Source organism: Rutidosis leptorrhynchoides, chromosome 4 (genome assembly GCF_046630445.1).
Source record: "Rutidosis leptorrhynchoides isolate AG116_Rl617_1_P2 chromosome 4, CSIRO_AGI_Rlap_v1, whole genome shotgun sequence".
NCBI lineage: Eukaryota > Viridiplantae > Streptophyta > Magnoliopsida > Asterales > Asteraceae > Rutidosis > Rutidosis leptorrhynchoides.
In genome coordinates this window covers 568,031,905-568,055,999 of record NC_092336.1, presented here as the reverse complement: position 1 = coordinate 568,055,999, position 24,095 = coordinate 568,031,905, and the positions used below count along the sequence as shown (strand labels likewise).

The following is a 24,095-nucleotide window of genomic DNA, read 5'->3' as shown; positions in this document are numbered from 1 at the left end:
GTCAAATTATTTAAATTAATAATATATTATTTATTTAAACGTACATTGTTGACTAAAAATTACTATTCGGTCAATATTTAATTGTATATAACAACTCTTAATACATATAGTCAGGCAGATAACCCTAGGGTTAATTCAGTAAATTTAGAAGTCGAAAAGTGAGGGTTGTTAAAGTGAACACCTGGTAACCGACCTTAACAGGATGCATATAGAATATCCCCATCATTCCGGGACTCACATCGGACATGATAAATCGAAGTACTAAAGAAGTTCAAATTCTCTGATTGGGGCTTGTTAGTGCCCATAGATCTATCTTTAGGATTCGCGTCAATTGGTGGCAATTATCATAAACACCAATTCTTAGGCTACCAAGCTAAAAAGGGGCATATTCGGTTCGATAATCCAACCATAGAATGTAGTTTCGATCACTTGTGTCTATTTCGTAAAGCATTTATAAAAGCAGCGCATGTATTCTCAGTCCCAAAAATATATATTGCAAAAGTATTTAAAAAGGGAGCAAATGAAACTCACGATACGATATTTTGTAGTAAAAATATGCATACGACGATACTGAACAATGCAGGGTTGGCTTCGGATTCACGAACCTATATAAATTGTATATCTATTAAAACATATAATGGAAATCACATAATTTTCTTTATTAATTATATATTATTTATGTGTTTGTAGTTTATATAATTTATATTAAATTCCATTTAAAAATATATACTTATATTATATCTTAAAGTATATGTTATATATATTTATTTTATATATATTTAAAATGATTAGAATCTATACATTTAGTTATATTAATATATCCATGTATATATTTAGTATTATATTAAAAATATCAAATTTGTTGTATGTCGGTATTTATATAAGAAATGTTAATATGTCTTGTATATAGTTATATAGATTATTAATATAGTTGTAGTATATATAATAAGTAGATTTTATGTACCAAATATCTATTTGTTAAAAATGATAGTTTTGATATTAATGATTTTACTAATAATATTCTACTAATAATAACTTTATTAATGATGATAATACTAATAATAAAAATGATAATGATAATAATGATAATACATATGTTAATAATGATTCTAATAATACTAATAAGTACCTAATGATACTAATACTAATAATAATAATAATAATAATAATAATAATAATAATAATAATAATAATAATAATAGTTTGTGTTATTTTGATAATAATTGTGACACCCCGTACAAAACCATCGTGTACGATTCGTCAACAACATGATCTTTACACGGTCAAATATTATATGCTGTTTGAAAACCAGTTTGCATTCATAAAAAGATAGCGTTTTACAAAAGATAACGTGACACAGAGGTCATTACAAAGCCATTATTCAAATAACATAAGTTGCGAATGCAAAATAAAAGTTTCATGATTGAGACATCTCTAAGTAATGCAGCAAAAATCTAACACAGCAGGTCCTTAACAGCAAATCAATAACACCAAGACATCAAGTCTAACAGCGGAAGCAACAACCTCTAAGCACCTGAGAAAATATGCTTAAAAACGTCAACAATAATGTTGGTGAGCTATTGTAACGACCCGGATTTTTCTGCTAATATATACAAGATTAATATTTACATAATTAATGTTTCCAACATGTTAAGCAATAAAACTCATTAAGACTTGGTTATTTGGAATGAATTTTATACAAACGTTTGGACACCCAGTCTGTCTGACGATTCACGAACGTCATATATCGTAATAATTAATTAAAGGAATATATATTTGGATATATATATTTATGATTTGATTAAATGATATTTAAGTATCTCATTAAGTATAATAACAATGAGTTATATATATAAGATGAGACTACTAACTTAAAGACTTCGAAACAATATACATATATGTAACGATTATCGTTGTAATAGTATTTCACACATATATATATGATATTAGATATGATAATACACCATGTTAACATATTAACATAACAATTTAACATATCATTTAAGTGTAATAACAATGGGTCAATTATATTTAATAAGATCGTTAACTTAAAGGTCTCAAAACAACACTTACATGTAACGACTAACGATGACTTAACGACTCCGTTAAAATGTATATACATGTAGTGTTTTAAGATGTATTAGCACACTTTTGAAAGACTTCAAGACATATATCAAAGTACTTCTACTTGACAAAAATGCTTACAATTACACCCTCGTTCAGTTTTATCAACAATTCTACTCGTATGCACCCGTATTCGTACTCGTACAATACACAGCTTCTAGATGTATTTACTATTGGTATATACACCTCAATAATCAGCTCCTTAGCAGTCCTAAATGATTAAGAAACATGTGGGAACCATTATTTGTAATCTAGTATCAATTATTTAGCAAGATTACAAAAGAACTTATTAATCATCCATTTTATCATGAATTATTACATAACATTACAAAAAATCATTAATCATCCTTTAGCCATAAAAGACCACGACTACTAGCATCATTTTTACTCATTTTCATTCAATCTTACTTACAATTCACTATCATAATTCACACACACAAGAGCTATAAGCAATCTCTCCATTTCTTACTCTTTAAACTCTTTTAAACACACATATTTCAAGTACTAGCAAGTCTTCATCAATTTGATCATAAACTAGCTTCAAGAATACCTTGTTAACTCATTAACTCTACTCCTTTTTATCAAGGTAATAATCATATTCAAACTTTGGTTCAATTTCTATAAATATAACTATCTTAAATCAAGTAGCAATCTTACTTGAACTTGTTTTCGTGTCATGATTCTGCTTCAAGAAATTCCAAGCCATCAAGGGTATCTTTGAACTCAAGATATTCTCCTTATTTCTCCAGAAACTTTATTCATTTGATTTGAGGTAGTAACCTTATTCATAATCTTATCCGATTCACATTCATATAGCTATCTTATTTTGAGTTTATAACTAATAACAACAAAAACATAGTTTAGATTATTTCTAAACTTGTTTGCAAATAAACTTAATCCTTCTAAATTGACTTTTTAAAATACTTCAACACATGTATCATGATTGTATGTCAAGCTAACATAATGATATAAAACTTGTAAACATGAAGAACACCTTAAAATCGAATATACGCCGTCTTAGTCGAACGGGGGCTGTTTTGGGTTTAATTTTAAAAACCTATCTTAAACTTTGAATTAAAATATTTCCTTTGGTGAAAAATCTTATTTTATATGGATATGAAATATATCCAAAATCCATGGTTAAACTCTAAGTGAAAGTATGTTTTTCAAAAGGGTCATCAAGATGTCGTTCTTACGTCGGATATGACTATCTTCTATTATTTGACACCTAACCTGTATTTTCGACTATAAACCTATACTTTTCTGTTAATATTAATAATGTTGAGTTCGATACGAAACCATGGCAACTCGAATCACTCAAAACGGATTTGTAACGAAGAAATTATGGGTAAAACAAAATTGGATATTTTTCTTAATTTTTAGCTACGGACTTGATTTATAAAAATGGATGCTAACCTTATCCTAGCTAACTTACCTTGTATCCTACATGTATTTATACATGTCTTATTCCCGAACTTATGGAAATACAATTTATAATAGTCGTGATTAAGTTCTACGACAATATATTATAGTCTTAATAAAGATCGTAAGGCACCATATATATATACATATGACTTGATCACCGTGGATTCGTATACAAAGTTTTGACATATCATTTTCACTTTTTCTATATATATTACTGGAACGAACTATTAGACACCATTGGCAGTAATCTCGAGTTAGTTGTGGGTCGAAGTGGATTCCAAAATATTATATACTTTGAGTTGTGATCCAGCTTGAGACATGTATACAATGGGTCGCGGACTGCTTCAGACAATATATATATTATGTGTCTTATTATATTAAGACAATATATTATAGTGTTAGTGAATTCTAACACAATATACGCATTTATATTTATATATATTTATACTGTTGGACTATTGGACTATTGGACTACGAACGTTGGACTACTAACAATGGACAATTAAAATTATCACAAGTATCATAAGTATGGAATATTTATTATATATATATATATATATATATATATCTTGACACAAGAATATTATTATTAGGTTCGTGAATTTGTCAAAAGGCCAAGTCTTATCACCATCTATTCGGAAATCATCACAAGTGAGTTATAGTCCCATTTTTACTATCTAAATTATTTTGGGATGAGAATACATGCAAATTTATAAATGTTATACAAAATAAGCACAAGTTCATGAAACTACATTCTACGATTGTTTTGTTATACCGGATATCTGTACTTATTATTATTATCATGCTTGGTAACCTAAGAATTAGTGAAAAACACTAATTGAAGCGAATCCTAAAGGTAGATCTACGGGCACCAACCACCCCCATTTTCGAATAGTGGAAATGCTTTAGTACTTCGAAGGGTTCTTGTCATACATTTGAATAGTGGAATGTATGATGCCAGATATCTTAAGCGCTCTATGTTAAGGTTGGTTACCAGGCAACTCATCGTATGAATGTTTTTTGCAGTTGTAATGATCCTGCGCATTTAATTAAATGCAATCTTGTGGCTTATTAAATGTTATGATTATTATATAGAAATTAAACCTATGACTCACCAACATTTTTGTTGATATTTTAAGCATGTTTATTCTCCGGTGAATATTAAAAACACTTCCGCTGTCGTATGCCAACCCAAGGTCAAGATTTGGAGTCGGCATAATTGTTTATATTGTTTAAACTTGCATTCAGAGTATTTGTTGTAATATATTTGATCATATTGTAATGGATTGTGTAAAAACTTATTTATTTGAGGAGATTATCTTTGATAGACAATCTAAATTATGTCATTAAGACTTTATTCAATAATAAAGGTTATGGTTGTTTTTAAAAACGAATGCAAGATTTGAAAAACGTCTCATATAGAGGTCAAAACCTCGCAAAGAAACCAATTAATATGAAACGTTTATAATTAATATGAACGGGGCATTTCAGTTATAGTTTAAGTTGTAACAGTAATGTAAGATTGACCACGAGATTTCAATGTTTCAAAGTAGTAAGAAAAGTATATGTTTAACCGTGGGCACATGGTAACTAGACTTAACGTAAATATAAATATCACCCCCTAAAAGTACACCTGGAGAGTGCGTATGTCCTCGAAGTATTAAACACCCGTTAAATCCTAGCGCGACTAGCCAGAGTGGGGATGTCAAACCCTATGGATCTATATCTAAGATTCGCGTCTACCGGTTCAAAAACCAATAGTTAAACGTTACCGTGCTAAGGGGAAAGTTTATGCCGTTATATAACCCACACATATGTAAAGTTTAAGTACTCGTGTCAAATAAGTAAAACATAAAAAGCGCATGTATTCTCAGTCCCAAAATAGTATAAGTAAAAAGGGAAGCTATAATTCACAGTGAATAAGCAATACAAGTTGATACGAAAGTGTGCAAGTAGTAAGTCGGTCCGAAAGGTCGTCAACCTAAATCAAAGGTTACTAGGTCTATAGGTTGTCTTTATAAGTTCTAATAGTGCATAAAATAAGTTTAAGTGTCATCATCATCATCATTCATCATCATAAAAACTAAGTAAGTTTGACAAGAATAGAGATCAAAACAACAGGCTGACTTCGGTCAGCTGTTACGACCTCTACGTAAATCGAAAAGACACGTAGTCAGTGGCTATGGCTCCGTATATGAGTCTCCTAACCTCTGACCAATTTTCAAAACCTAACAAATCTTCGTTTGACCATGGCGATGGTTTAAGTGCGAGTAGGTCAGAAATTTCAGCACAACGTTACAACGGCGTAGTGACTTTCGGAGGGCCATAAATCCTAAACCGTAGCTTGGATTAAGACGAGGCCTAAACGGAAAATCATATAATCGAACCGAAATATCTGAAAATTAAATTTCTAGTAGACCAGGTAGTCTGATCAGATACGAAAAACAGTACGTAAGGGGCTCCGGTGGGGTTCTTAGTACTTGATGCTCATCACGGTTCTCATCCTTGATGCTTGTAGCTTCAAGTGTACAACTCGTTGATGGGTTAGCATCACCTTGACCAAGATTCCACCATCAACACACAATAAGTTAAGACCAAGTAAGAACACAACTCATTTAAGAGTCTTAGATGGATGATGAACCAAGGTTACATCATATCCTTAGTCTTAACACAAATACAAGTCCTATTTACAAACAAAGTTACAAACTTTACTTCAATCAAACAAGCATTAACACAATCTAAATCAAATGAAGTGATGGGACCCTAAGCTAGAGAGCTTGGATCCCTTTCACACAAGTTATAAGGTCACAAAGCTAGAAAGCTTGAACCTTTAGTGTTCTTGAAGAACTTGAAGCATAAAGCTTAGATCTTTAAGTTATATGAAGACCATAAACACAAGTTTTGATCTTTATAACAAAATAATGAGATCATAAGTTAGAAAACTTAGATCCAACAAAAGATATGAAGATCCAAGCTAGAAAGCTTGCATCTTGGTTGTTCTTGAAGATCTTGAAGCATAAAGCTTGGATCTTTAAGTTACATGAAGATTACAAACAAAAGTTTGAATCTTTACAACAAAATAACAAGATTAAAGCTAAAAAGATGTAGATCTATAAAGTAGGTGAAGATTCAAAGCTAGAAAGCTTGAATCTTCCATGTTCTTGAAGGATTCATGCTTGAATCTACAAGATGTAATCAAGATCAAAGCGAAAAAGCTTGATCTTTTAAAGAATGATGATGATCACGAAAAGGAAAGGAGAAGAAGAAGAAGAAAAATCAAAAACTTACAAGTTTTAGAGTGAGAAAGACTAGAAAGGAAATAAGAGAGTAAGTGTGTGTGAAATACAAATGAGAGCAAGTGTAAAATGGATGGAATGAGGGTGGTATTTATAGGTGAATGAGGGGTGAGGGTGGTGGTGATGGCCGTGAATTAGGAGGGGGGGACAAGGGGGACAAAAATTTGCTTTTTGGTTAATGGTTGTCTAAAGTTGGTGCTTATGTTAGGATCCCATGCAACATTAAGGATAATACTTGACACAAATGCTAGTATGTTCCCTCTAATAAATGGGCATTTATCTTACTTATTATTGGGTCACTAGTAATTAATAAGTGGTCTAAATAAATGGGCTACTAGCTAGAGTAGGGTGGGCTTAAGTCCAACAAGGTAGAAAGTCCAACAAGACTAACTAGTAAGCATAATTAAATTACTACGCATAATTAAGCATCCATAAATCCAAGTAATTATTATTATAAAATAATAATTAAGATTTCGTAGTCATAATATTCCGATTACGACAAAAGTTAAACGTGTGCACAGTTCGCGGTTTATTCGAAACGTTAAGTGACACTAACGGTCATAAAGGTATCCGGTGGTCAAGTTAAGTATCCTACGTACTCTAAGGCACGTTTTAACATATAAATGAAAGTAAGCCATGTATATAAAGGTTCCAGAGTATAAATTAGCATATACGCACAAATACGCAGTTTCGTGAAAACACAAAGCACAAAAGCAAGTCGAAAAAGCCGGGTCGTTACAATAATAATAATCTTAATCATAATAATAGTATTAATACATATATTAGTAATAATAATGATAAAAATTATAATTTTAGTAACAATAACATTAATAATAATAATAATAATTTTGGTAATGAAATCTACCTTCCAAAGCTTTTCAAAAAAAAAAAATATGTCCCGAACAGGGTTCGAACCCGAGACCTCTCGCTCACCCGCAAACACACTTAACCATTCTGCCATTCTTGTTTTTCTGATTTAACTCCCAACATTAAACATATAAACCTTCTATCTGTTTTCTTCTTTCTTCTTCAAGTTCAATCAACGAGATAATCACCATCTTTATTCTTAGACTTCTAAGCCCAACAATTATATGACCCAACAGAAATAAAAAAAACTGAATCATAGCAGCCCAAATTAGGTAGTATATGTTGGATCTCGACCCAACTTATCTAAGCCTGTATAACTTTAAAGGCTTGCGGTTTTTAAAAAAAATTCAATAGCAGCCTCGACAGGAAAATCACGGTGGGGTCTTCAGCTCACTTATAATTGACTTTAATCATTTGCAGGTGGGTTTTGAAATCGAACATAATAGGGGTTGAAGGTGAGGGTTTGCAGTTAAAACCATGAACCGAATGATGGTGATTTGGGTGACGTTTAAATTACAAAACAGATAGCAAAACTGAACCATTATTATGTTCATAACACCGTTATCATTATCATCCTATAATTATCATCGACATCCATCACTGTCATTAACAAAATCATATCGTCATCATCCTTAACCTCTTCATAACATTTTCAATTCACGATCATCATTGGTTTTAACATCCTCCACCAAAAATTATTTGTTACCACAATCACCTAATTGCTTGTTCACCATTAACCCGTAATATCAGCAACTACAGTATGAGCCCATGAGTAATTAAGTTCTCAATTGGATTTTGAAGCCCACTTAACTAAATATAAGTTTTACTTGAAGCCCAACAACATAATTAAAGAGGGTTGTTGGTTTATAAAATAAAACGTAATATAAAGTATCAAGTTGCAGCAGCCTCAATTTGACCACCTAAAGCAACATTATCGACACAAAAGTATTTTTGTGGGGCTGTCCAGGTAACTAGTTGTATGCACACAACAATAACATAAAGGGTGTGTGGGTGCTTCGGTCATAGCAGAGAAGAAAAAAAACCGCAAAGCAACAAATATTTTCTACGATGATGTTGAGTTGTTGATCGTATAAGAACATGAATGGAGTTTACAAGCGAGTACAGTTCATCTTCATTATCATAGTTATGACAGAAGTAGTTTACAGGTTTGGATGATGGCAGTTATGGTTGATCACGTACGACAGAAAATGAAACGGTTCAAAGGTTGTGGTGTGATGGTGAGATGGTGGTGGAAGGTCGTGATAGGAGAAGAAGGGTGGTTGTTATGGGTGTGGTCCAAACTGAGCAGAACAATTCGGTCGAGTGGTGAAGGTGTTAGTGATGGTGAATCACGATGAAGTGGTGATATGTTTTATGGATCAAACTGAGACAAAATGGGAAACTGCATTAGTAATGGTAACGATTGTGGGTTTGGTTTTGTTTTAAGGTGATGATGGTTCAAGAGTTTGATGAAGGTTTTCGGTTGAGGTGATTCCGAGTAACAAAGATAAAAGATGGCAATGATGATCGGTGATATGTTGATAATGGCTAAATGGGTGATTTGGTTTCGATAGTAAGTAGTAGCATTTTATTCGATGTGGTTGTTCTGGTTGGTTTAATAGCAAAAGAAAATAAGAAAGATGGTTGGGTTCGTTATTAACGATTGTAGCAGTGGTTCTTTAAACAAAGAAAGGTATACCATGGTGGTGGTTTCATGAAAGAACATGAAAAGGTTTCGATCAGCAGAAGTGAAATAGAATTATAGCAGTAGCACGATAGTATCACAACAATGGTGTTTAGTTTGTTTCCAGTTGTTGGAGGTTTAAGAGAAAAGAATGAAGAAAGAAGTTTTACAGATGTATACTCCATATTCATAAGTATATAAATATAAATCAGTTTGATGGTGGACACAAAACAAGACACAATATCATTTCTTTAATAATTTAATAATAAAATATTTACTAAAAGAATCAAAACGTGTGATCATAATAGTAAATTAAACCAATCATTTCATCCGTGAAAAATATCCTACCGACAGTTTTCACGGACTATTATTTCGTACCCCGTTGTTAAATCATTGGCGGATAAAAAGTGTTCAGAAAAATCCCATATTTTTAAATTAACTATATTTATTTATTTTGGTCATTATGGTATAAAATTCAGTCATTAATTTAATAAATAAAAATTACATCAATTGTCCCTCTCATTAATGGGTAAAATATAAAAAGTGTTAAAATTAAATAACTAGATCCTAAATATACTTTTAATAAGCCTATAACTTATATAACTCATTTTCGGATCACCTTTTATTCTACAATCATATAAGTTCGTTTTTAACTTGATTAATTACCATCAATATGATAAACGAGTGCTACGAGCGTTTATTAAATAAATTTCTAAATTAGATATATTCAATGTACTTTTCATATATAGATAGATTTATAGTAATGTCATGTATTATTTTATTTACACAAATAAACTAATTCATATAAGTTTCTATTTCAAATTAATATATATATATATATATATATATATATATATATATATATATATATATATATTTACAGATAGTGGTTCGTGAATCGTCAGAAATAGTCGAAGGTCAAATAGATATATGAAACAGTTCAAAATTTTTAAGATTTAGTTTAACAGACTTTGCTTATCGTGTCGAAACCATATAAAGATTAAGTTTAAATTTGATCGAAAATTTTTGGGTCGTCACAGTACCTACCCGTTAAAGAAATTTCGTCCCGAAATTTGATTGGGATGGTCATGGCTAACAATAAGAATGTTTTCATGACGAATATGAGTTGATAAATAGGGTTTTATCATCATTGAGTAATATAGATAAAACGATTCAATTATGTGAGGCGTACGAGTGAAGCTATCATAAAAGATTGAGATAGAGATTTAACTTTTGACATAGTCACGGTGGATTTCTAGAATTCAAGGGATTTAGAGAAAATCTTCGTAATAAGATTTGATTCTTAAAGAAATTAGAATCCTCCTTGGTTAAATGCGATGACCTGTTTCGATTGCTCTTTCGGATATTTCACTATAAATCCATTCTCTTCGTTTCCTTATTTCCACACCTCTCATCTTTCATACTTCAATTCATATTTCCTCAACATTTGTCAAATTATCGAAAGTCACTGGAAAATATAGAACTATTAATAACAATATGTTTTTGATTTGTTTAGATATTAGGTAGAATTTAAGAGTCGTGTAATATGGCACATGATGACGTTATAATCTGTGAATCATCATGTTTCATTAGAAACTCAGCATGTTACTGTAATATAATCATGTTGATCAAGTGTCATTATATTATACTAATTCATGCATCAATTTCCAACACTACTTCAAAAACATTCATAGTTTAAACTCGAAAGTTTACAGAATATAGAAACTAGCAGTTTCTTATATGATGTAATACTGATAGCGCGAAGAGATAAATGATTTCAGATAAGATTAGTTATGAAAATATCTTCAGAAATATCGAGGATATTTATAATGAAAGATATGATAATATCCTATAATATCTAAGATCAGAGGATGATGAAGAATATTGTTCGTAAGGGTTTAGAGTAAGGAGCAAGATATTCGCTAAAGACTTCAGCAGGCATTGAATCATTTGGATTATTTGAAGGCAGATTTAGCCTTTGTGTTTTGTCCATGGCCTCCATCATGGTTTGCTCAATTCGTTTTCTAGTTCCAACTTTTCTGAGTTTTTCCAACATACTATTCTTTATCATCAAACTTCTGAGGGTTAAGGTCGTTTACAGTTTTTGCTGCTTCATCAGCAATTTCTAAATTTGGAGTATTGATTCGTAGACGGGGTGCTTTTCAGATTTTCAGAATGGAAGATCATAATTCTAATAGATAAAGGTTATATGTATACATATAACTGTTGATGTAGAAGTGTTGCGAGATTCAAAATACTGATTGCTAATTCTCAGTAATTAGTATGGCAATTCTTATTATAAGATGGGGATGAGTATATGATAGGGTTTTGATGAACATATATAATGGTTTTTCGGAGAGACCTAGGCCAATGAGTAATGAAGTTGCTGGTAAGTTTACTGCTAATAAGGTAGAACACAAAAGGTTCCCCGATAACGATGAATAAAAAGGCAATCATATATATCGAGGTTATAATAGAGTTATTCTGGAGGAAAAGTCGAAGTTGTCTTGCTGGAGCTGTGACAAAATTTACTAATTTGAAAAAGAATTGCAATGTTATTTTCGGTAATAACAACGCCAAATGAGCTAGCACAGATACGTGTTAAACGTTTACTCAGGTTCCGAGAGTTTTTCAGGTGCATAACTATATGTATCAATCTTTTCTTCCATATATGAAGCGCGGTTGGTTCATCCTCTCGATTGAGGTGTTTTCAAGAATCATGAAAGATTTGAACGCATATTGTAATCATCAAGATACAAATGAGGTTTAAGATGAGATGAAGTGGCAAACTTGAAGAATTGTTTAGTTTCATATGTTATAATCAATATTTTAATTCTTTTTAATTGTCCAATATTGGTAGTCCACAGTTAGCAATTCAATAATTCATATATATTTTAATATATAATATTCGAATTAATTAATACGTATCGTGACCTATTGTATACATGTCTCAGACTCGATCACAACTCAAAGTATATATATTATTTAGAATCAACCTCAACCCTGTATAGCTAACTCAAGCATTACTGCATATAGAGTGTCTATGGTTATTCCAAATAATATATATAGATGCGTCGATATGATATGTCAAAACCTTGTATACGTGTCCCGATATTTAAAATGCGTAAATAACAGTATTTGAATGACGATAAATAAAGTGCGTAAAATAAATAACAGAAATTAAATGACGATAAATAAAATTGAAAGAATTAAAATTGCGATAATTAAAATGCGATAAATAAATTGCGATAAATAAAATATAATAAGGAATTAGCAGTTAGCTAGGAACAGTTAGCTAGGATTTTGTTAGCGTGGATTCTTAACAAAATTTCTCATAATTAATTTGTTTGTTTCTAACAAATTTTATCTTGTCCAATGTTTTCTTCATTATGCCACTTGTTGAATTCTGATAGGTCAAAATCTAAATATGAAATTGAATGAAAATGATTATTCTGCGGTGAACGGATACATATATCTGTGGATGTAAATAGGATAGTAAATGACTGTTGAATCAGATCCGAAGAATGTACAGCGTAACTTCTTAATGTGAAATCTAAATATTCCTCGGGTATTACCTACCCATTAAAATATTTTCACCATTAACAGTTTGTACGAAAGAATTTTTAATTACAATCTTTATGAAAATATAAATACATATATATTTTCTTCAGATGTAATCATGGGTTTAATGAGTTAATATAATAATAATCTCATTTGTTTTTCGGTTTGAGCTAGAATAAATAATCTCTAAGACTTTAGAGATTACATAATTGCCATGTTCAGTGAAGATAAATGATATAGAACGATTCGTAGAACAAAAAATTAATCGATGTAGAACAAGATGTAGAACAAGATGTAGAACGAAGATTATACTCGAGGTACAGAATGAGATGTTGAGGCATGGATTGTTGATGGTACTGGGGCTGTTACTGATGGTACTGTTGGTGCCGGTGATGTTGCTGAAGCTGGTAAATTTTGCACCATATTCTCCAAATTGATTACTCGAGCGCGAAGTTCGTTGACTTCTTTTATTATTCCGGGATGATTGTCGATCGGAACGAGCGGATGAATAAGGTTTAGAACTTTAGATAGAATATAATTGTGGTGAGATACTCTAGCAATGAGTGTGAAAATGGTATTTCGAATGAGTTCGCCGGTAAGTGCTTCAGGTTCATTGCCAAGAGTGCAGGTTGGTGGAAGGGATCGCCTTCTTCGCGTCTCCATTGATTGAGTCAACTACGAACCCATCAGAAGAATTGGGGATGGTTGATTGGTTGATTCATTCTGGTGACACTGCCTCCGGAGCTTAGGTGAACATCCATGTCGGAATAGCTGTCGGGTTCCGAAGAACTTGAACTAGTGACGAGTCCCATTTCGTACTTTTGAAAAAAGGATTTTTCAATATGAAATGATTTTCGGCTATCGGATGGTATTCTAATTATATAGAATATCTATATATAGAACAAAAGATTTCGTAGATTACGGAGGAATTTACAGCATATGTCAGGCAAATCTACAGTAACAGATACGATATGAATTATCAGATACGCTAAGATATGAATTTTGTCTATACACTATTCATGCAATCAATGCAGTAAGATGTATCTAGACTAGGAATGATAAGCAGGTAATTTTCTAAGGATGATAAGTAGATGATTTTCGACACGAAATGATAAGCAAAACTTTTGACATGCAGACACGGTCGAAGTCCAGACTCACTAATGCATCTAAACAACTATCAGTTAGACACACTAATGCAAGACCTGGTTCGCTAAGACCACCGCTCTGATACCACATGAAGTAACTCATCCTAATCCATAAGGACGAATACAATAACATATGATTACATCGCGAGGTACTTGACCTCTATATGATACATTTTACAAATATTGCATTCGTTTTTAAAAGACAAACTTTCATTACATCGAAAGTTGACGGCATGCATACCATTTCATAATACATCCAACTATAATTGACTTAATAATAATCTTGATGAACTCAACGACTCGAATGCAACGTCTTTTGAAATATGTCATGAATGACTCCAAGTAATATCTCTAGAATGAGCAAATGCACAGCGGAAGGTTTCTTTTATACCTGAGAATAAACATGCTTTCAAGTGTCAACCAAAAGGTTGGTGAGTTCATAAGTTTATCGTAAACATTCATTTCCATCATTTTAATAGACCACAAGATTTCATATATTGTCACGCGTAACTCGCGAATTAAAATTCATTCACATGGTGAACACCTGGTAACCGACCTTAACAGGATGCATATAGAATATCCCCATCATTCCGGGACTCACATCGGACATGATAAATTGAAGTACTAAAGCAGTTCAAATTCTCTGACTGGGGCTAGTTAGTGCCCATAGATCTATCTTTAGGATTCGCGTCAATTGGTGGCAATTATCATAAACACCAATTCTTAGGCTACCAAGCTAAAAAGGGGCATATTCGGTTCGATAATCCAACCATAGAATGTAGTTTCGATCACTTGTATCTATTTCGTAAAGCATTTATAAAAGCAGCGCATGTATTCTCAGTCCCAAAAATATATATTGCAAAAGCATTTAAAAAGGGAGCAAATGAAACTCACGATACGATATTTTGTAGTAAAAATATGCATACGACGATACTGAAAAATGCAGGGTTGGCTTCGGATTCACGAACCTATATAAATTGTATATCTATTAAAACATATAATGGAAATCACATAATTTTCTTTATTAATTATATATTATTTATGTGTTTGTAGTTTATATAATTTATATTAAATTCCTTTTAAAAATATATACTTATATTATATCTTAAAGTATATGTTATATATATTTATTTTATATATATTTAAAATGATTAGAATCTATACATTTAGTTATATTAATATATCCATGTATATATTTAGTATTATATTAAAAATATCAAATTTGTTGTATGTCGGTATTTATATAAGAAATGTTAATATGTCTTGTATATAGTTATATAGATTATTAATATAGTTGTAGTATATATAATAAGTAGGTTTTATGTACCAAATATCTATTTGTTAAAAATGATAGTTTTGATATTAATGATTTTACTAATAATAGTCTACTAATAATAACTTTATTAATGATGATAATACTAATAATAAAAATGATAATGATAATAATAATAATACATATGTTAATAATGATTCTAATAATATTAATAAGTACCTAATGATACTAATACTAATAATAATAATAATAATAATAATAGTTTGTGTTATTTTGATAATAATAATAATCTTAATCGTAATAATAGTAATAATACATATATTAGTAATAATAATAATGATAAAAATTAGAATTTTAGTAACAATAACATTAATAATAATAATAATAATAATTTTGGTAACGAAATCTACCTTCCAAAGCTTTTCAAAAAAAAATGTCCCGAATAGGGTTCGAACCCGAGACCTCTCGCTCACCCGCAAACACACTTAACCATTCTACCATTCTTGTTTTTCTGATTTAACTCCCAGCATTAAACATATAAACCTTCTATCTGTTTTCTTCTTTCTACTTCAAGTTCAATCAACGAGATAATCACCATCTTTATTCATAGACTTCTCGGCCCAACAATTATATGACCCAACAGAAATAACCAAATTAGGTAGTATATGTTGGATCTCGACCCAACTTATCTAAGCCCGTATAACTTTAAAGGCTTGTGGTTTTTAAAAAAAATTCAATAGCAGCCTCGACAGGAAAATCACGGTGGGGTCTTCAGCTCACTTATAATCGACTTTAATCATTTACAGGTGGGTTTTGAAATCGAACATAATAGGGGTTGAAAGTGAGGGTTTGCAGTTAAAACCATGATCTGAATGATGGTGATTTGGGTGACGTTTAAATTACAAAACAGATAGCAAAACTGAACCATTATTATGTTCATAACACCGTTATCATTATCATCCTATAATTATCATCGACATCCATCACTGTCATTAACAAAATCATATCGTCATTATCCTTAACCTCTTCATAACATTTTCAATTCACGATCATCATTTATCTTAGAGTCCTCCACCAACAATTATTTGTTACCACAATCACCTAATGGCTTGTTCACCATTAACCCGTAATCTCAGCAACTACAATATGAGCCCACGAGTAATTAAGTTCTCAATTGGACCCACTTAACTAAATGTAAGTTTTACTTGAAGCCCAACAACATAATTAAAGAGGGTTGTTGGTTTATAAAATAAAACGTAATATAAAGTATCAAGTTGCAGCAGCCTCAATTTGACCACCTAAAGCAACATTATCGACACAAAAGTATTTTTGTGGGGCTATCCAGGTAACTAGCTGTATGCACACAACAATAATATAAAGGGTGTGTGGGTGCTTCGGTCATAGCAAAGAAGAAAAAAAAAAATAAACCGCAAAGCAACAAATATTTTCAGCGATGATGTTGAGTTGTTGATCGTATAAGAACATGAATGGAGTTTACAAGCGAGTACAATTCATCTTCATTATCATAGTTATGACAGAAGTAGTTTACAGGTTTGGATGATGGCAGTTATGGTTGATCACGTACGACATAAAATGAAACGGTTCAAAGGTTGTGGTGTGATGGTGAGATGGTGGTGGAAAGTCGTGATAGGAGAAGAAGGGTGGTTGTTATGGGTGTGGTCCAAACTGAGCAGAACAATTCGGTCGAGTGGTGAAGGTGTTAGTGATGGTGAATCACGATGAAGTGGTGATATGTTTTATGGATCAAACTGAGACAAAATGGGAAACTACATTAGTAATGGTAACGATTGTGGGTTTGGTTTTGTTTTAAGGTGATGATGGTTCAAGAGTTTGATGAAGGTTTTCGGTTGAGGTGATTCCGAGTAACAAAGGTAAAAGATGGTAATGATGATCTGTGATATGTTGATAATGGCTAAATGGGTGATTTGGTTTCGATAGTAAGTAGTAGCATTTTATTCGATGTGGTTGTTCTGGTTGGTTTAATAGCAAAAGAAAATAAGAAAAATGGTTGGGTTCGTTATTAACGATTGTAGCAGTGGTTCTTTAAACAAAGAAAGGTATACCATGGTGGTGGTTTCATGAAAGAACATGAAAAGGTTTCGATCAGCAGAAGTGAAATAGTATTATAGCAGTAGCACGATAGTATCACAACAATGGTGTTTAGTTTGTTTCCGGTTGTTGGAGGTTTAAGAGAAAAGAATGAAGAAAGAAGTTTTACAGATGTATACTCCATATTCATAAGTATATAAATATAAATCAGTTTGATAGTGGACACAAAACAAGACACAATATCTTTTCTTTAATAATTTAACAATAAAATATTTACTAAAAGAATCAAAACGTGTGATCATAATAGTAAATTAAATCATTCATTTCATCCGTGAAAAATATCCTACCGACAGTTTTCACGGACTATTATTTCGTACCCCGTTGTTAAATCATTGGCGGATAAAAAGTATTCAGAAAAATCCCATATTTTTAAATTAACTATATTTATTTATTTTGGTCATTATGGTATAAAATTCAGTCATTAATTTAATAAATAAAAATTACATCAACTGTCCCTCTCATTAATGGGTAAAATATAAAAAGTGTTAAAATTAAATAACTAGATCCTAAATATACTTTTAATAAGCCTATAACTTATATAACTCATTTTCGGATCACCTTTTATTCTACAATCATATAAGTTCGTTTTTAACTTGATTAATAACCATCAAGATGATAAACGAGTGCTACGAGCGTTTATTAAATAAATTTTTAAATTAGATATATTCAATGTACTTTTCATATATAGATAGATTTATAGTAATGTCATGTATTATTTTATTTATACAAATAAACTAATTCATATAAGCTTCTATTTCAAATTAATATATATATATATATATATATATATATATATATATATATATATATATATATATATATATATATATATATATATATATATATATATATATTTACAGATAGTGGTTTGTGAATCATCGGAAATAGTCGAAGGTCAAATAGATATCTGAAACAGTTCAAAATTTTTGAGATTTAGTTTAACAGACTTTGCTTATCGTGTCGAAACCATATAAAGATTAAGTTTAAATTTGATCGGAAATTTCCGGGTCGTCACAACTATTCATTTACCCAATATCTTTTACATATATAGATGATGTTTAACGGTTTTAATGGTTAAGTTATAAAATGCGAAAATTTTGTGGTAAGTTCATAAAAGGTACAAAGTTAACTACCGTAAAGAGTGTGTTTGAGTTGTAAAAAAATAAAAAGTTTAGGTGAATTTGTGAAGCGTAGAAGATTCACTGTGCATTTACCCAATGGCTTTTAGATATGTAGATGAATACAGATTCAAAAAGGTTGAATATAATCAAGATTTTCTTCAGATTCAACAGTTAATTTTTTTTTTTTTTTTTTTAACATTTTTGGTTTCTTTCTACACTTCTTCTTATTCTTCTTTTTTATAACAATAATGGATTTGGATATTTTTAGGTTTAAATCCGTGTGTTTGAGAACTAATATTGCTATTGATATTGCAATCTCCAGGTATAATCCTATATTTCTTATTTCGATTTATGCTTATGTTCGACGTTCACCTTCTTTTATCATTCTTAAATTTCAGATTTAATCTAAAGATAGGATCAGATCGGGACTATCTTAAGGTAATATTTCAATTTCGATTTTTAGTTTTTATATATTTATATATTGTTTCTTCCTTTTTTCTAACAATTACTTGCTTTAGAAAACTTTAGGATTTAAATCCGTGAGTTTGCGAGTAAAACTCTACATTTTAATCTTATCTTGGATTCTATATTTTGTGGTTTTAATCCCAGGTATCCTTTAGATTTGGTAATTATAGGGGGCTTTTTTTCTGCTCAATCCGATATCCAGCCCGTTTTGGCTCCTCTAACATCTGGTGGTATAACTATTGCAGCCAATGTCATGAACACAGGAAAGGTGCTTGAATTTCCTTTTATTTATGTGTTTGGATATCTTATTAATTCTAATAGTGATTAAGCATGCGGCTTTCTAGATTGTTTTATGTGAGTCATGTATCGAAAGTACCTGTAATGGTGAAAAACTTTGGAGATCCTTTTTCTAGCAATTCATGAAGATAACATTCAGTAAACAGAGATCCTTACAATATTATTGTTGTTATTAATATTATTATTAATTATTAATATTATTATTAATTATTAACGGAGAAAGAAAGAACTAATAGGCTGGGAAAATGAAATTTTTTATTTGATTGGTATTCTTTCTTATATAGGCTTTTTTGGAATTTGGATGTTCGGGGGTTGAAAGACGGGCAAATTTTAGCTTGCATATGCACGGTACAGGAATAATATGAGCCTAGTAATACTGGAGTTTTTACCGACAACCACAACGACAAGGCTGCTGCTCATTTGAAGGTAATATTTTTATCTTTGATTATGTGGTCTAATGATTTTGTATTTTTGTGTCTTTAACTTCTACCAAGAACTGAATGATGTTGAGTTGTGTGCTACAAGGTGTACGTTTACAATGGTTTATTTGATTCTTCATTAAGTGTATGTTATAATGGATAAAATGTATTGATTTTATATGCCTTTTTGGGGTTGTTTTTGCTAAAGTATTTATTTTGGTTGAAGTTTATGTATGATTTAATAGTCCTTTTTGGGGTTGTTCTTGCTAAAGAACCATAGATGCCCAACATATATGATTTCATCTTTGGTGTTAATAAGGTCATCTACACATACTATAAGAGTCCTTATTTGCATTTTGAGGTTTCGTTTTGTTGTAACTGATCTTAAGTTCAATTCGTAACATGTAGGTGTAGCAATGGTAAAATTCAATTTTTATTATCTTCTTCTTATTCTTACCCTGAAACCTTAACATCTCCTCGAATCACACGTGAGCTCTCTTCCTTACTCGGTATCTATTATAGCCTAATTTATGTTTTCGATACGAATACGCTATAACTGAATTTCAAGTTGTAAAATGTAGTTTATGATGTTGGTTCACCGGGAATTGAAGCCAACAGTGAGATGTTTACTAATTTAAACGTATAAGCTTTCAGCCATTATTTAAATCTCTTTTGACCGTATCGAGTATGGATCAAAATTTCTTTTTCTTATATACATGGAAAGATAAAGATGCAGAATTGAAGAACATAGATTTTGGTTTGTCATACTTAGCTGTACACATGTATGGTTTACTCCACCAATTATGCGGTTCCTTATAATTAATTGTATTGGTATGTATTGTGGTGTCAAAATTTGGGTTTTGAGCATTTCGAGTGCTTATCAATTTTGTTGGTGTTTGATGTTATTGTAATGCTGATGTACTCTTTTTTCATGTATAAGGAGGTTCAGTTACACCCTTTTTTTGCCTACTTTCTTTGTGATTTAGTCCATATACATGAATATAATTAATATGCTTAGTATTTGCTACAATGATTTTATGATTTTTACAGCACTGAGACAATGATGCTTATATACAATGGTCTTCGTAGCATGCTTATGAACCTACTGTTTATTATCATCACATTTGTACTAAACACATGTTTTAGTCCACTATAATAATAGGCTGTTGATCAAGTGATGTAGTTAGGTGAAGCCACTGAATAATTTTTTAGTTAGGTGCATGTCTCTAACTGGATTGCTATATCTGTTCAACTTCTGTTTATGTATATATTTGGTTACAAGAATGATATGTGTTACATAGTGATTGTTAATTCACATCTAAGTGTGTTCAATGGATTAGTGGTTTGTGGATTGCTATCTCTTTTCTCATAGTTGGTTGCTATCCTTTTTAAACTTCTTTTTAGGTTTAACTCCGATTTCAATGTGATAGTGATCCTCATTAGCTTAAAAATATAACATTATAAATATAGAAGAATATTACATACTCCACACTTGAATGTGTTTTGTGCTCATAATTTTGTATTTGTTAGATTTAGTTTGGTGATCGTATTCATTTAGGTGATTCTTTCGTATTTGGAATTTTGTTATTCGAGATAAGGTACGAATATTCTAGGTGGTACTAGGATCATTTCAGTATATTCTTTCCTCAAAACTTTATTTGAATTATGTATAAAAATTATTGGTATGACATGCTTATTTGAATATTCGTTATGTTTGTTAATTAATCTATAAATTGTGTTATTATTTTCCATATTTTTTTATGTGCTAACGAGTTTGCTAATTATGTTTGTTAGTTGATGAATCATAATATTTGGTGTTTATAAATTGTGTAAAACCGTGTCTTAAAACACCCAACGAAATCAACCCGAAACTGTTCAAAAAAATAACTTCGAAACTGTCAGGAAAATCAACTTCGAAACTGTTATGAAAACAGCCCGTAACAACGCCGAAAAATGTCGGAAACATCCTGGTAAAGAACATGTGTGAGTGAGGGGAGTGGTACGGTGATTCGTATCGAGTGTCCATCATTCCATGTGGCTTTACATGTCCCGTTAAGTCTTGTTTAAGTTATTAATTTGTAAAGGGCTCAAATATTATGTAGCGTGACCCGTGACAAAAGTTAGATCGAATGGTTGGGTTGACACGTGACTTTAATAATAAAACGAAATACCATACTATAAAACATTTTAAGTATATGTCAAACATAAAATATTTAATTTAATTATATTAATTCTTTTTAGACATAATTTAAAGTCCTTTAATCATTTATAGAAATACTTTGAAATTTGTAAACTTGTGTTGCTTAAAACGGTTTCCTAAAATGTGTCTAAGAGTAACCTATACATGGAGGTCCTGTGGGCGCATTATTACGACACCGATAATGTGGCATCGACTGTAGCGGTGTATTTTGTTATATCTATTGCGCCTCCTTTTGATTACTCGGTGGCTGTACGAGCTCTTTGTTATTATTTGTTGTAAGAGGCGTATGGATCGATCTCAGGCAGTTTGTTTGTTTGATGGTGGGCGTTTATCGTAGTGTATCGCGAAACGTTTGCATCGATTAAATGATTAGTGGAGTAACTACCCTATGATTTCATTTTAAAGCTTTGTTACATATTTGTTTTGACTCATTGCATTTTTTTTTAATAAATTTGTGTTTTGTACTATATTTGATATATTGACATCTTTTGTACCGTGGATTTATACATATTCGTACTTTCCTTTGAAAAAGGATTCGTTTTGAAAATAAGTTGTGTTAACATAAGTCTACTTTGAAAATAAGATTGTGTCAAAATAAGTCTTTGCATGTCATATTATTCTCTTGTCTTTGTTATATCTCTTCACTGGACTTTGGCTCAGCTGTATTTCATTTTTCTTTCTTATACGACAGGTGATCAAGTGAGCTTTGGGATCGAGGGCAGAGTGTAGAGTTGAAGTGGACTTAGCACCTTTGCCTTAGAGTTTTTCAAACTTCAGTATTTAGCGTTTTTTAGAAGTGTCCGTTTCGCGTGTAGTTAGTCCTGTTGTGTTCGCTAGATTTTTTTGAGTTGAACGGTGGGTTCGAAAAAATTTAACGTGAGGCGAGCGAAAAGATATGTCCCGTTGAAAATATGGGTGAAGTTTAATTAAGATTTTTAAATAAGATACTAAATTTACACATGTCGATTAATTTTAGTTTTGACTACACTTTGATTAAGTTTAACGCTCATTTGTCTTTTAAGTTCCTTTTTATAGGCTTTGTAAGTTAGGGGCGTTACACAAAGTGTGTGTGTGTCTATATATATATATATATATATATATATATATATATATATATATATATATATATATGTTTTGGTTATTTACTCATCAATAAAAAACATATTAGTAGTCATGACCCAGCAACCAACTTTGGGTAAGATTCCTTACGGTCGGATTGTATCCATGCACAATCCATGCAAGAGACTATATGAATTATTGGGGTCCGAAAGGTGGGTTTGGTCCATCCGTGTGTCGATTGAATTGTTCGTAGGGATTCGGATCTCGCTAGAACAGAGAATTGCTTCGAGTTTTGTTATATAGATGTTTGTTATGTTATTTGACGGGTATGAGGGTTATTTAAGAACCATGTACGAATATTGGGGTTAGTTGCAATTTGTTATATAATTGTTTGTCGTCGTCACAACTAATGTCATTGTTTTATTATTAGCCATGTATTCAATAGCATTATATCTTATTTGTTGTGTTTGTATTGTGGGTTTAGGTGCCGGTGGATCACATAACACTCGGGAGGGCAAGCAAGTGGCTAAGGATTAGCCGGGTGCTCTAAGTGTAAGCGAGTCCATCTAATTCATGTTTTGTGGAAGTGTCGCTTCCGAAATTTTTATGTCCTTTGGCGATATGTGTCGGGTGGGTATTGAAGTCTCTTGAAATTTGGGCTTGTGAAACTTGTAATCAAAGTGTAGAGTGTAGACCAAGCGTTGTCGTGCAAATGTTTGAGTATTGCTTAGTTTGTAATATTATAAACGTAAATTGGATCTTGATGGTTTCGTTCAAGGGTCGAAGAACTTACTGTATGTGTTGTTTTCTGCTGCTATGAAAATTGTTGTTTTGGATCCATTTAGTTCAAAATATGCAGATCTGGGTTACATATTATGTAAACGAGCTAGAACCTATAATATCGAACTCAAACACGATTGTGAACTTAAACGAACCCTTCCTTTATATGTATTAAAATTATTACTATTACTTAAACTAACGATTAACCAAATGCTTCAGAGAACGTGTGTAGGTAAAAAAAAATGTATT

The 24,095-nt window shown here is 31.3% G+C and overlaps 1 long non-coding RNA gene across 1 annotated transcript; it reads left to right on the top strand.

Annotated features, from left to right (window-relative positions):
• Window positions 1–18,813: 18,813 nt before the first annotated feature.
• On the top strand, window positions 18,814–23,896 carry LOC139845374 (uncharacterized). The gene is made up of 5 exons (XR_011758294.1): window positions 18,814–18,948; window positions 19,025–19,064; window positions 19,673–19,814; window positions 22,699–22,783; window positions 23,551–23,896. It is a non-coding gene; the product is annotated as an uncharacterized lncRNA (long non-coding RNA).
• The last annotated feature ends 199 nt before the right edge of the window (window positions 23,897–24,095 follow it).